The sequence below is a fragment of the Aegilops tauschii genome, chromosome 6 (assembly GCF_002575655.3).
Source record: "Aegilops tauschii subsp. strangulata cultivar AL8/78 chromosome 6, Aet v6.0, whole genome shotgun sequence".
Lineage (NCBI taxonomy): Eukaryota > Viridiplantae > Streptophyta > Magnoliopsida > Poales > Poaceae > Aegilops > Aegilops tauschii.
The window spans coordinates 970,437-980,770 of record NC_053040.3 but is presented as its reverse complement, the minus strand read 5'-3'; the positions used below and the strand labels follow the sequence as shown (position 1 = coordinate 980,770).

Below are 10,334 nucleotides of genomic sequence, written 5' to 3'. Positions count from 1 at the left end.
TAATAACTGTGATTAACGTCTCCTACATGCATGCACAAAGGGCACCCCCCGCATTCTAGTTACGCTACGCATTGGCCATCGAGCACACATTGCCGCATTAAAAAGGAGAATTAATTGAGAGTTGAGACATGAAAGCGGCCTCATTTGGAAAGGAGGAGGACATTGCGATCACTACCGAGAGACTACTTGCGGACGAACCGATCTCTGGCGCCGTCCGAAGATCATGCGACTGAGAGAGAGCTGACGGGCTGAGCGGAGCGGCTGCGCCGTCAAAGATCATGGGGCGCCGACCAGAGGTCAGGAGACGGAGCGGCCGACCCTGTGCGATTGAGACGGCCGCCGGACTGCTTGGGCGGCTGACGAACTGCCTGAGAATGAAGAGATAACCTACGAACTAAGATGAAGGACAATTCTTTTTTTACAGATTTTGTTGACGTGCTTTTTTCACATATCTGGTTACCTATGTTATTAGTCAATCATGACAATTAACATTAAGAAAAGTCAAATCACCTAACAGCCAATTACCAAAATGTCCTAAGAGAGGAAAAAAACGAGGATCAATAATGACCATTGGATCAGTTATATACTACCCACTATATCAGGAAGTAGGATGCACCGTAAAAAGTCTCGAGGAGATTCCCGGTGGTTAAGGTGGTTAAGGAGCGCAATTACAGAACAAACTTGAAAAGGAGTACTGAAACGTGCATGATGTCAAAATCGAGGGGAGAGACCACAGATGATATGTTGTCTTTGTTTTACTCTCTTATAAGCTGGGATTTTGGTGTGATTCTTGGCAGAATTTGGATCCTATTAGTCTATGAGTTGCAAACAAAACAATTTGTGAGTTGTAGAGCATTGATAATCAAAGGCAATAATTTAATCTTCCTTCGTAGATAATCAAATACTTTTGTGTATGAAGAGATCTTTTGATAGTTGAAGTCCATAGATCATATATTTTTTGGCGAATTAGGAGGGCCCTTCACAAGGTGAATCTGTAAAAGCGTGTCCGTGATTTTGGTTTTGTTGAGTTTTAAATCATGTAGTATTTTGAGCTCTCTTTTTTATCGGTATAATGCCATGGTCTATTAGTATCACGAAAATAATAAAATGTTAGTAATCAACCATATGAGATTTATGAAGAATAAAAACTTTTTAGTTTACAAAATTATTTAAGGCTAGCCCGTGCAAATGCGCGGGACACCCAACTACTTATTGTTATATTACAATTATATTAAGGGGCCTCGAGTTTTGGTTTCGCCCCGGGTCCCCAAAATCTCAGGACCGGCCTTGGGTGGCGGGGCCATTGCCTCCTCTCACTTGGGGTTGGGCGGCGCGGACCGGCCACTTCAATGGGTGCTCGGGCGTGTTGCCCGCACTGCCGCAGCGAGGCGGCGAAGGGGGTGGGCTAGGAGGTGTGTCGTGGGCTCACAGGTTGTCTCGGCGGGTGTGGATCAGCCCCATGTGGAGGAGGCACGGTGTGGGGTCGCGGGGGGGGGGGGGTGCGTAGGAGACTCGGGCAACACGAATCTATGGCCAGGTTGTTGCGCGGTGGCCCTCCATGGTCCTCTAGCTTCAACGATGTTGCAACTCTGGTAGTAGTGAGGCTCGATGGCCAAGGCGACGCGAAAAGGCGGCTCCATGTGGTGAGTACGACGGGTCTAGTCGTTGGCAGGTGCGATGTGGCGTCCATGGGGCACGCCTGATGTATGGCTGCTGCCTGGAACCATGGCGGTTCTTGGCATTCGGCAGCGCTCTCTACTCCCTGTTGGCATGGTGCTCCATTGGGCGGGGCGGCTCGTGCTGTGTCGGGTGGTGCTACGTCTGGTTGGCCATTGATGGATCTAGTGCCTCGTGCTGGAGCTTGGCCACTGGTAGCCTTTGCTAGGTGCGGTTGGCTCCGCTGGATCTCGGTGCTTCTTCGTCGACGGGCGGGTTCTATGGTGGTGGCTGGTGGTCTTGCCAACGTCGGTGCCGGTTGATGTGTGATGGAAGGTGTGTTCGGAGCTTGGGTGAACACCTTGTCTCCGCTATGTGCCGTGAGCAGCAATGGCAATGATTGCAGGCATCGTTGACCTTCCTAGAGGCAACTCTTCTGGGCGAAACCCTTGATCCCGTGTGATCGAACGATGGCGGTGCCTTGTTGTCGTTTTCCTCTTGGGGGCTTCGTCTTTTGAGCTAGGCACTGGCAAGGGGGGCCTGTGGATGGCGTTGGTGTTGAAGTCGAGGCTTCTATGGCAACAGTGTCGCGAGGAGCAATGTAGAATATCCCACATTGGTTGAGGTAGTCAGCTCTTCTCCGACGTGTTCATGGGATGGTCTCGGCTGGTTTGTTGCTGTGAAGTCGAAGCTCCGGTAGCGGGGCCCGGTGGCGTACAATAATGGGCAGCAGATGGTCCATTCACTAATCTTCCAGGACACCATCCTTGCCTAGTTCTCCTTCATTGTTCTCCATCGCTGATGAGGTGCGATGTCTTGTTGCAGTGGCTGAGGTCTGGCACACATCTTCATGTCAATCCACACGGCCTATACAATGTGGGTTTTGTCGACGATCGTCTATAGCAAAGTCGGAGTCGCTTGCTCAGAGTTTGGGATGGCAATGATGCCTCTTGGGAAGAAGTGATGGCGTGAGGCAGCATGTTCTCTTGACAAGGCCTTCTTGGAGTGGTATCTATGGGTTATCTTTTGTGTGCCGCTCAGCGGTTTATAATGGTTTTTGCCTGATTTCCCATTAATTAATCGGACAACTCTCTTCTACTTAATGAATGGATGCGTCAAATCTTTTGCCTCAGTTTTGAAATAAATAAATAAATTAGAGAAACAATTGGACTAGCTTCTATTTAACATAATTCGTTTGCACAACTTCCCTGCATAATATATATTTCTGGGGTTCTCAAATTCCAAATCTCAGAAATTCGTGCTGTTATGCATTATTCGAAGTGCTCAAGAATTTGAAACGTGAAAGATGATGCAGCTTGCTATCTGTCAGTAATCCATGTTAAGTATTTCTATTGAGTTTACGTGTCCAAACCACTAAGCTAAGATTAATTTGGAGGTATCAATAATTATGCCCATAATAAACTTATTTGGTAGCTCTGCTCGTTTAATCTTGACATGGGGTGGTTATGCCCTAAGGTGCTGCAAAAGGATTTTAAGAAGAAACACTGCATAACCTCGCAATCATGAGAGGTATGGATTGATTAATCAGTGGAGAGGCAATCATGCATGGATGATACTGATTATATTTTGTATCATCAGTAATAGTACTTGCTGCGCAGAATCCTCCAGCATGATTCTCGATAATTTCAAATTATTTAGGAACATATGATGAAATCACAACTTCATTTGCATGAAATCCTAAATGGTTCTTGGCACTATATATCTTCATTTTGGACAACATGCACTTCCTCGCGGTACAATCAACAGTATTTAGCACATAAGGGACATAGTAATAACTTTTTGTCCCATGACTTGGGCAAATATTGTTTTTACTGGTATCTTGACACTTTATTTCCTTTGCATGTTATTCAATAGAACTTACATATGAAGTGTACGATTTATCATGCTAAAAGTGGGAGGACTCTGGCCATTGCATCTTCACCTTGTTCTGTCCATGAACCTTATCTCCAAATATTTTGCCCTCACTGACCAGATTTACATTGTTGTTGATGTCTTCTTTATTTCAAGTTATTTCACCAAGCAGAAAGTGTGGAGGACAAGGTCAGCATTGTTACAGATGGAATTCAAGAAGCCGGTATAACAATCTTTCAGTACCTGGATTCTCTGAATTGAATTTGTCATCTCATTTGTCATGCCTGACACAGAATGACAGAATCAGGTTGAGTTCCGATTGCAATTAGCCCAATACTCCGCCACAAGTTTAGCAAAGGCAGATTGTTTGTCTTCCAGCAGCTTGATGGGTGTGTCATATTCTAGAAGCTTACCCGTACAAGTCGTCAGCACTCGTCATCAAATCTAGCAAGTGTAGTTGTTTACTTATAACATGATCAGGTTTGATGCTATTGCTAGTTTATCACTAGAGAGGGGAATGGACCAGAAATTTCATCACTTGATACATGACCGAACTAATATAACATACCGTAGGAAAGTACCATGACCCTGTCACTGTCTGTCACAGTTGCGACCCTGTGAGCAATGGTTATCACTGTGCAACTTATGAATTGCTTCCTGATGACACCCTGTAGGATTGCATCAGTTGCGGAGTCGATGGACGCCGTTGCTTCATCTAGCATGAGAATTTTGTTCCTACGGAGGAGAACTCTGCCAAGACAGAAGAGTTGGCGCTGTCCAACACTCCAGTTATCGCCATCATTACTCACTGCCATAGGCCAGAAGGAGAAATCATTTTAACCTTCCAGTAACACAAAGTGCTTGCCATGGTAATTATTTTGTTCTGATAGAATATTAATATCTCTGTAATACTTACCTACTGTATCGAGAAGAGCAGCAGTGCTGCTAATTGATTTCTTCAGTTGACACTTCTCCAAGGCCTGAAAAGTTCATTGCAAGCAGTTTAAGTGTTAAATACGGTCAGATCGTACATCTTTTTTTTTCCATTCCCTTGAATTGTGATAAGAAAATTCATTTAACATGACTCTTCTTAAGAACTATACAAGTAAGACTTTTTATCGCCTATCTTGAACTACTTTGCATCCTTTTTGCAGGAACATCTTTTTCTCACCTCCCATATCTCATCGTCGGAATGCAGACCAAGGGGGTCCAAGTTATTGCGCACAGTTCCTGTGAAAAGTGTAGGTTCTTGGGGGATAATACTCAGTTTAGTTCTTAGATCCTTGAGACCCATAGAGCAAATATCCAAGTTGTCAATAAGTATCCTCCCACCAACAGGATCAATGAGACGGAACAGTGAGCTGATAAGTGTTGATTTCCCGCTTCCCGTCCTCCCGACAACCCCAATTCTGTTTCCAGCAGGGAAGGTGCAAGTGATTCCTTTGAGAACAAGTGGCGTGTTTGGGCGGTATTTAATCTGCTCACAAGTGCATGTCATTGAAACCTTTTATTAATATTGTCGATTTCCATGAGTATAATGTGCAAAGGATATTCTATTTACCTTCAAATCTTGCATGTCTATTCTTCCCTCCTGTGGCCATGAAATTGGAGGCCTGTTATCAGGTATTACGGCAGGAGGCTCCGATGGAAGGTGCATATACTGCTTGATTCTCTCAACTGAAATGATATAGTTTTCTAGGTAGGAGTAGAACCTTGTCAAGAAAACCTGTGCCCCAGTCAGGGTCAAAGCATAGGAGAGACAAAGACCCGCAAAGCCTGGAAACATATTTCACAAGCAATCATCAAATCTGCGGACAGAATTAAGAACGAACAAAAAGGATCAGTTCACTGTAATGGCTATACATGTAGAATACCTGGTGAAATTACTCCTGGAGGAACCAATACAAGGAACAATGAAAATGTGAGTATCGTCAAGCTTTGCAGTGCTTCCACTCTTATAAGAACCCACTCTTGCGCAGCAATTGTGTGGAAGAACATTGTCGCGTCATTGTCTATTAGTTGCAGGTTATTGTATATGAACGAGTCTGTTGCGCTGAAAGCCCTGATTGTCACCACGCCAAGAATCGATTCTGATGCATAGTTCATGACAGGTGCCTTTGTTGTTCCATTAATTCTGACTAGCTCTCTAGCTGACTCCATGTAGTACCTCTGAAACAAAGGATCAGCGTTTGAACTCAGGCAAGAGACAGTTCATCGATTGAACTCGTTTCAAATAATTTCCCTGGATCAATGTACAACAAAGTAGACTTACTTGAACATATACCATGGTGAGTGTAACTGGGATTGCTACAACTAAGACCTGCCAAGTTACAGTACCCATGACTATCACCGTCGTGACCACCTCCACACTGCCAGTCACCACAAAAGCCATGGAGTAAGGTATGTCAAAGTCCAGAACGCTTAAATCTGACGAAGCCTGCATAGAGATAGAGGTAAACATTCAGTCAGGGATTTACTTGTACTTGAATGTTCATTCATCACACTTGAGAAATTACAGTAAAGCAACCATACCCTTGTGAGTATCCTTCCAATGGGCGTTGAGTTGAAGAATGACATGGGGGCCTTGAATACAGAATCCATTAGACCCGTAAAGAATGCTTAGGAGGCCTTGAGTCCCAGAGTAGCAGCGAATAGGCTTCTGAGGAAGGCAAAGCAGCAACTGAAGATGGAGAGCCCGGAGTATGCCCCAACCAGAAGAGCACTACTGACATTGAGCTGAACAGCCACGGCCAGCCAGTATGTCGACATGATTTGAAAGCCTGTAAAAAGGACTTGAGTTGCAGCCATCCCACAGAGTGGCAAAATGCCCTTTGAGACTTGTATGTAGTCTTTGTATGGCTTCCATCCAAGGTTGCCGATCCCCCTTTCTTCCACTTCAGTGAGCTGGGCCACTGAAGGATCCTTGGTTGAGACTTCGATTTCGCTAGTCTGCCGTGTTGCCACCAATGCACCTGGCATAGTAATGTCATCAAGAACCTGTTGCCCTTGGACTCGATTTTGTTGGCTGGCGATGTCAAGTGCAGTGACTGAGGACTGGTGAGCCGAAACTAGCTTCTCAAATGCCGTCCCGGATTCCAGAAGATCCGCATATTTCCCTTGTTGTTTAACTTGACCGCCTTCCATTACCTGTTGATTCAAATAATCACGGAGTTTTTATCTGATAGAGGGATCATCAATTTATGAAATCATGTGCAGACATGTTCAGAAGATGAACTTACCAAAATCCTGTTAGTCTCCGTCAGAAATTCAACTTGGTGCGTCACAAGAACAACGGTCTTGCATGAAAGTGCTGCCATTACACAATCCTGCAAGAAACTTGACATTAGAACTACTAGCAAAAAGGCCCGTGCGTTGCAACGGGAGAAAAAAAATACCACACGGTCTTAATTTACAAAAAATTGTCTATAATATGAGAATTTGTAGCTACGGGCCAAACAAAGATGGACTTGACCTACAAAAGTGTGGTTTAAGATTCTATAGGTGTTCTATTTCATCACAGCTTGCATGTAGATTTAATCCGTACAAAGAAACGGGCAAGTGATCATGCATTTATTCATGTCATGTTTGGAATGGGGTGTTGTTACGGTCGAGTAAAGAAAAACGGCAAAAACAAACGATGACACATTAGCACACTACGGAGACATGTGTGCATCAATGGCAGTTTTCAGTTTAAGAATCGCCAACTTGGTAACTCTTGAACACTTTTTTCACATGCGTATCTCTTAAATACATGAAGAGTTGTTAAACAGATTGTTCAAAAGATACAGGATTTTTTAATCGTAAAAAGAGATTTTTTTGTTGTCTCGAAAAGAACATTTTTGTATGGTCTCCTGTGGACTCAGGTACTTGCGCCCCTATTTAATCACTATTTCTTGCCATACATGTCATAGTTATTGGTCCCTGTTTCATCACTATTTATATCTTATCAAACTTGTCTTTTATTTTATTTTTTGTCATGCATGCCCCCTTTTTTATTTTTTGTCATGCATGTCCTGTTTTTTCTTATTATATATAGGAGAATAGCGCAACATCTCATCTTTATCGGATCTCCTCTGCATTTTCTCTTTTATTTCATTTATAGCGGACATCCCATCTTTATTGGGTCCTTCTTTTATTTCTTTACATGCATGTCCTTGTTTATTCGGTGTCTCTAACAAATTTATCTTTAATTTCATGTCCAATCCTATTTTTGCCGAGGCGTTCATCCCCAATCTGAATCAGTACCGGTATGAAAAAGGACGGATAATACATTGTTGATTAACATTGCATCTTAAATAGTATTTTTTTAATTGTTAACAGGTAAAATAACAACATATTCAAATTCTACATATTTTTCTAATCAAATTCCATATATAACATGTTAAATTTGGAGCTATGGTTTAGAAGATATGAGTATTTTAAAAAACATTTGATATGTACTACGGGTTTAATGTCAAAAACATTTTTTTTTTTTATAAAATAGCAAAACAGACTAAGAATACCTATTTATTTTATTTACTACAAGTTGTAATGCAGATGAAGAGCCCTCTTACATAGAAAAGAATTGCAGCAGTGTGCGCATCCACCGCGCTGAAAGGGTCGTCTAGGAGGTAGATGTCTGCGTCATTATAGACAGCTCTAGCTAGCTGGATCCTTTGCTTCTGACCTCCACTCAAGTTGAGCCCTCTCTGACCAATCTCGGTAAGGTCTCCATGATTGGAACTTTCTATATCCTTGTCCAAAGCACAGAATCTGATTGCCTTCTCATACAGTGCCTTGTCATAAGGCTTTCCGAAGAGTATATTATCGCGGACGGTACCACTCTGTATCCATGAGTTTTGTGAAACATATGCCAGTGAACCAAATACCTCAACCTGAAATAACACAGTTTTAACTTTATTTTATTGAAAATGGAGAAATAAACAGTACTACTCCCTCCGTTTCTAAATATAAGTCTTTTTTAGAGATTTCAAAGTGTACTACGTACTCATTTTGCTCGATATGTAGTCCATATTGAAATATCTAAAAAAAGACCTATATTTAGGAACGGAGGGAGTATGATTTAATCATTTCAGCTAAATAAGGAAAGAGCAATATATACTTTTCTGTCACTTACTGATCCTGATGTTCTCGGTATCTCCCGGAGTAATGCATAAAGGAGCGAAGATTTTCCTGAGCCAACTGCACCACAGACAGCCACCTTCTCTCCTTGGTTTATGCTAAGGTCAATATTCCTTAGCGTCAGATCGGCTGCACTTGCATTCCAGCTGAAATTTGCATCTTGGACATGAACCTTGACATGAGAGTTATGTGGAGGCCCCTTCTCCGCGCCCTCTTTGATCTCATCTTCTATGAGAAATTTTTCGATACGGTCCAGCGACACCTTGTACTGGATCATCATTGTCAGGATCTCAGGAAGAAACTTCACTGGCTCAGCCATGACCCTGAGGGTGGCCAAGACGGTGAAGAGTGTAGTGGCATTCAGGGGGGCACTCCCCAGAATGGCCGTCGCGGTGTACATGACCGCAGAGACAACCGTGGGGGACATCCAGTACATGACCGCGCCGTAGGCTTTCTTTATCTGGGTCTCCCTCAACCATGTGAACTCGGCGTCTCGGAGGGACTCGACCATGGTACGGAACTTGTCCTCCAATGACTGCAGCTTGATGATCTTCATGCTGTTGAGCACCTCGGAGGTGGACCGGAGCCTGTCATCCTGTGCAACCATGAACTTGGCCTGGTACCCTTGAAGAAGCCTTGCGAAGGGCACGTTGAGGAAGCCGAAGATGATGAGCGGGACTAGACCCGGGAGTGCCCCAAGCCTGAGTGCCCAGAAGAGCGTGGCGACTGCCAAGGCCAGCTGGAGCGGCGAGCTCCACGCCTCGTGAAACCAGCCGAGAGCGTCGCCCAGCCGGTAAGCGTCCACGGCGATGTAGTTGACGATCTCCCCGGTAGAATGGTTCCTCCTCCCCTGGCTGGACAGCTTGAGCTGCTTTTGAAAGATGACCGCCACTAGGGCAGACCGGATGCGCATCCCGGTCCTCCTGGAGTCGAAGAACCAATGCCGCTGGGACAAGGACTCGACGAGCTTGATGGCGAGCAGGCAGCCGACGAGCGACAGGCCGACGCGGTGATCCCTCTCTTCTTGGTAGCTGTAGCGTACGAACGCAAAGAGCAATAGAGGGGAGGCGGCTATGGCGAGCGTTCTCATGAAGGCGTACAAGCCGGCGATCATGATCTCTCGGAGGAAGCACCTGCACAAGACGAGGGCGAGGCTGTTGGGCCTCCTGCTCTCTGCCTCCTCCTGCCGGTGGCGGCTCCACGCCTCGGAGAACCTACGAGAGGCTCGCCGCGCGCAGTCCTCGGAGGCGATGAGCGGGACGTCGGCGAGCTCCAGTGCTTTTGAGCGGCCCAGGCGGAGCAGAGGGTTCAGCCACGAGAAGGCGAGCTGGCTCAACAGGCCGGCCCGGTACAGCTCCGAGTCGTGCATGCTGGCGCAGCTACTTCCCCACGAACACACACGTGCACGTACCTACTAAAGGATAATATATAGGTGGCGAGAAGAAGAACATGTGGCTTTGATTTGGATTGTTTACAGCTGAGCCACGTACATGTATATATACAAGGGAAATGATCTATAGCGGCCGTGCTAGACCATGTCCACCCTACCTTTTTTTTTGCGAAAAATGTCCACCCTACCTACAAGACCTCCAAACCACCCAGCTACTCCCTCCATTCCAAATTACTCGTCGTGGTTTTAGTTCAAATTGAATAATTTGAAACGGAGGGTGTAACAAACAACGGAT

General features: G+C 44.9%; 1 pseudogene; it reads right to left on the bottom strand.

Moving 5' to 3' along the window:
- Positions 1–3,831: 3,831 nt before the first annotated feature.
- Positions 3,832–9,778, bottom strand: LOC109737741 (ABC transporter C family member 8-like; annotated as a pseudogene).
- Positions 9,779–10,334: the final 556 nt, after the last annotated feature.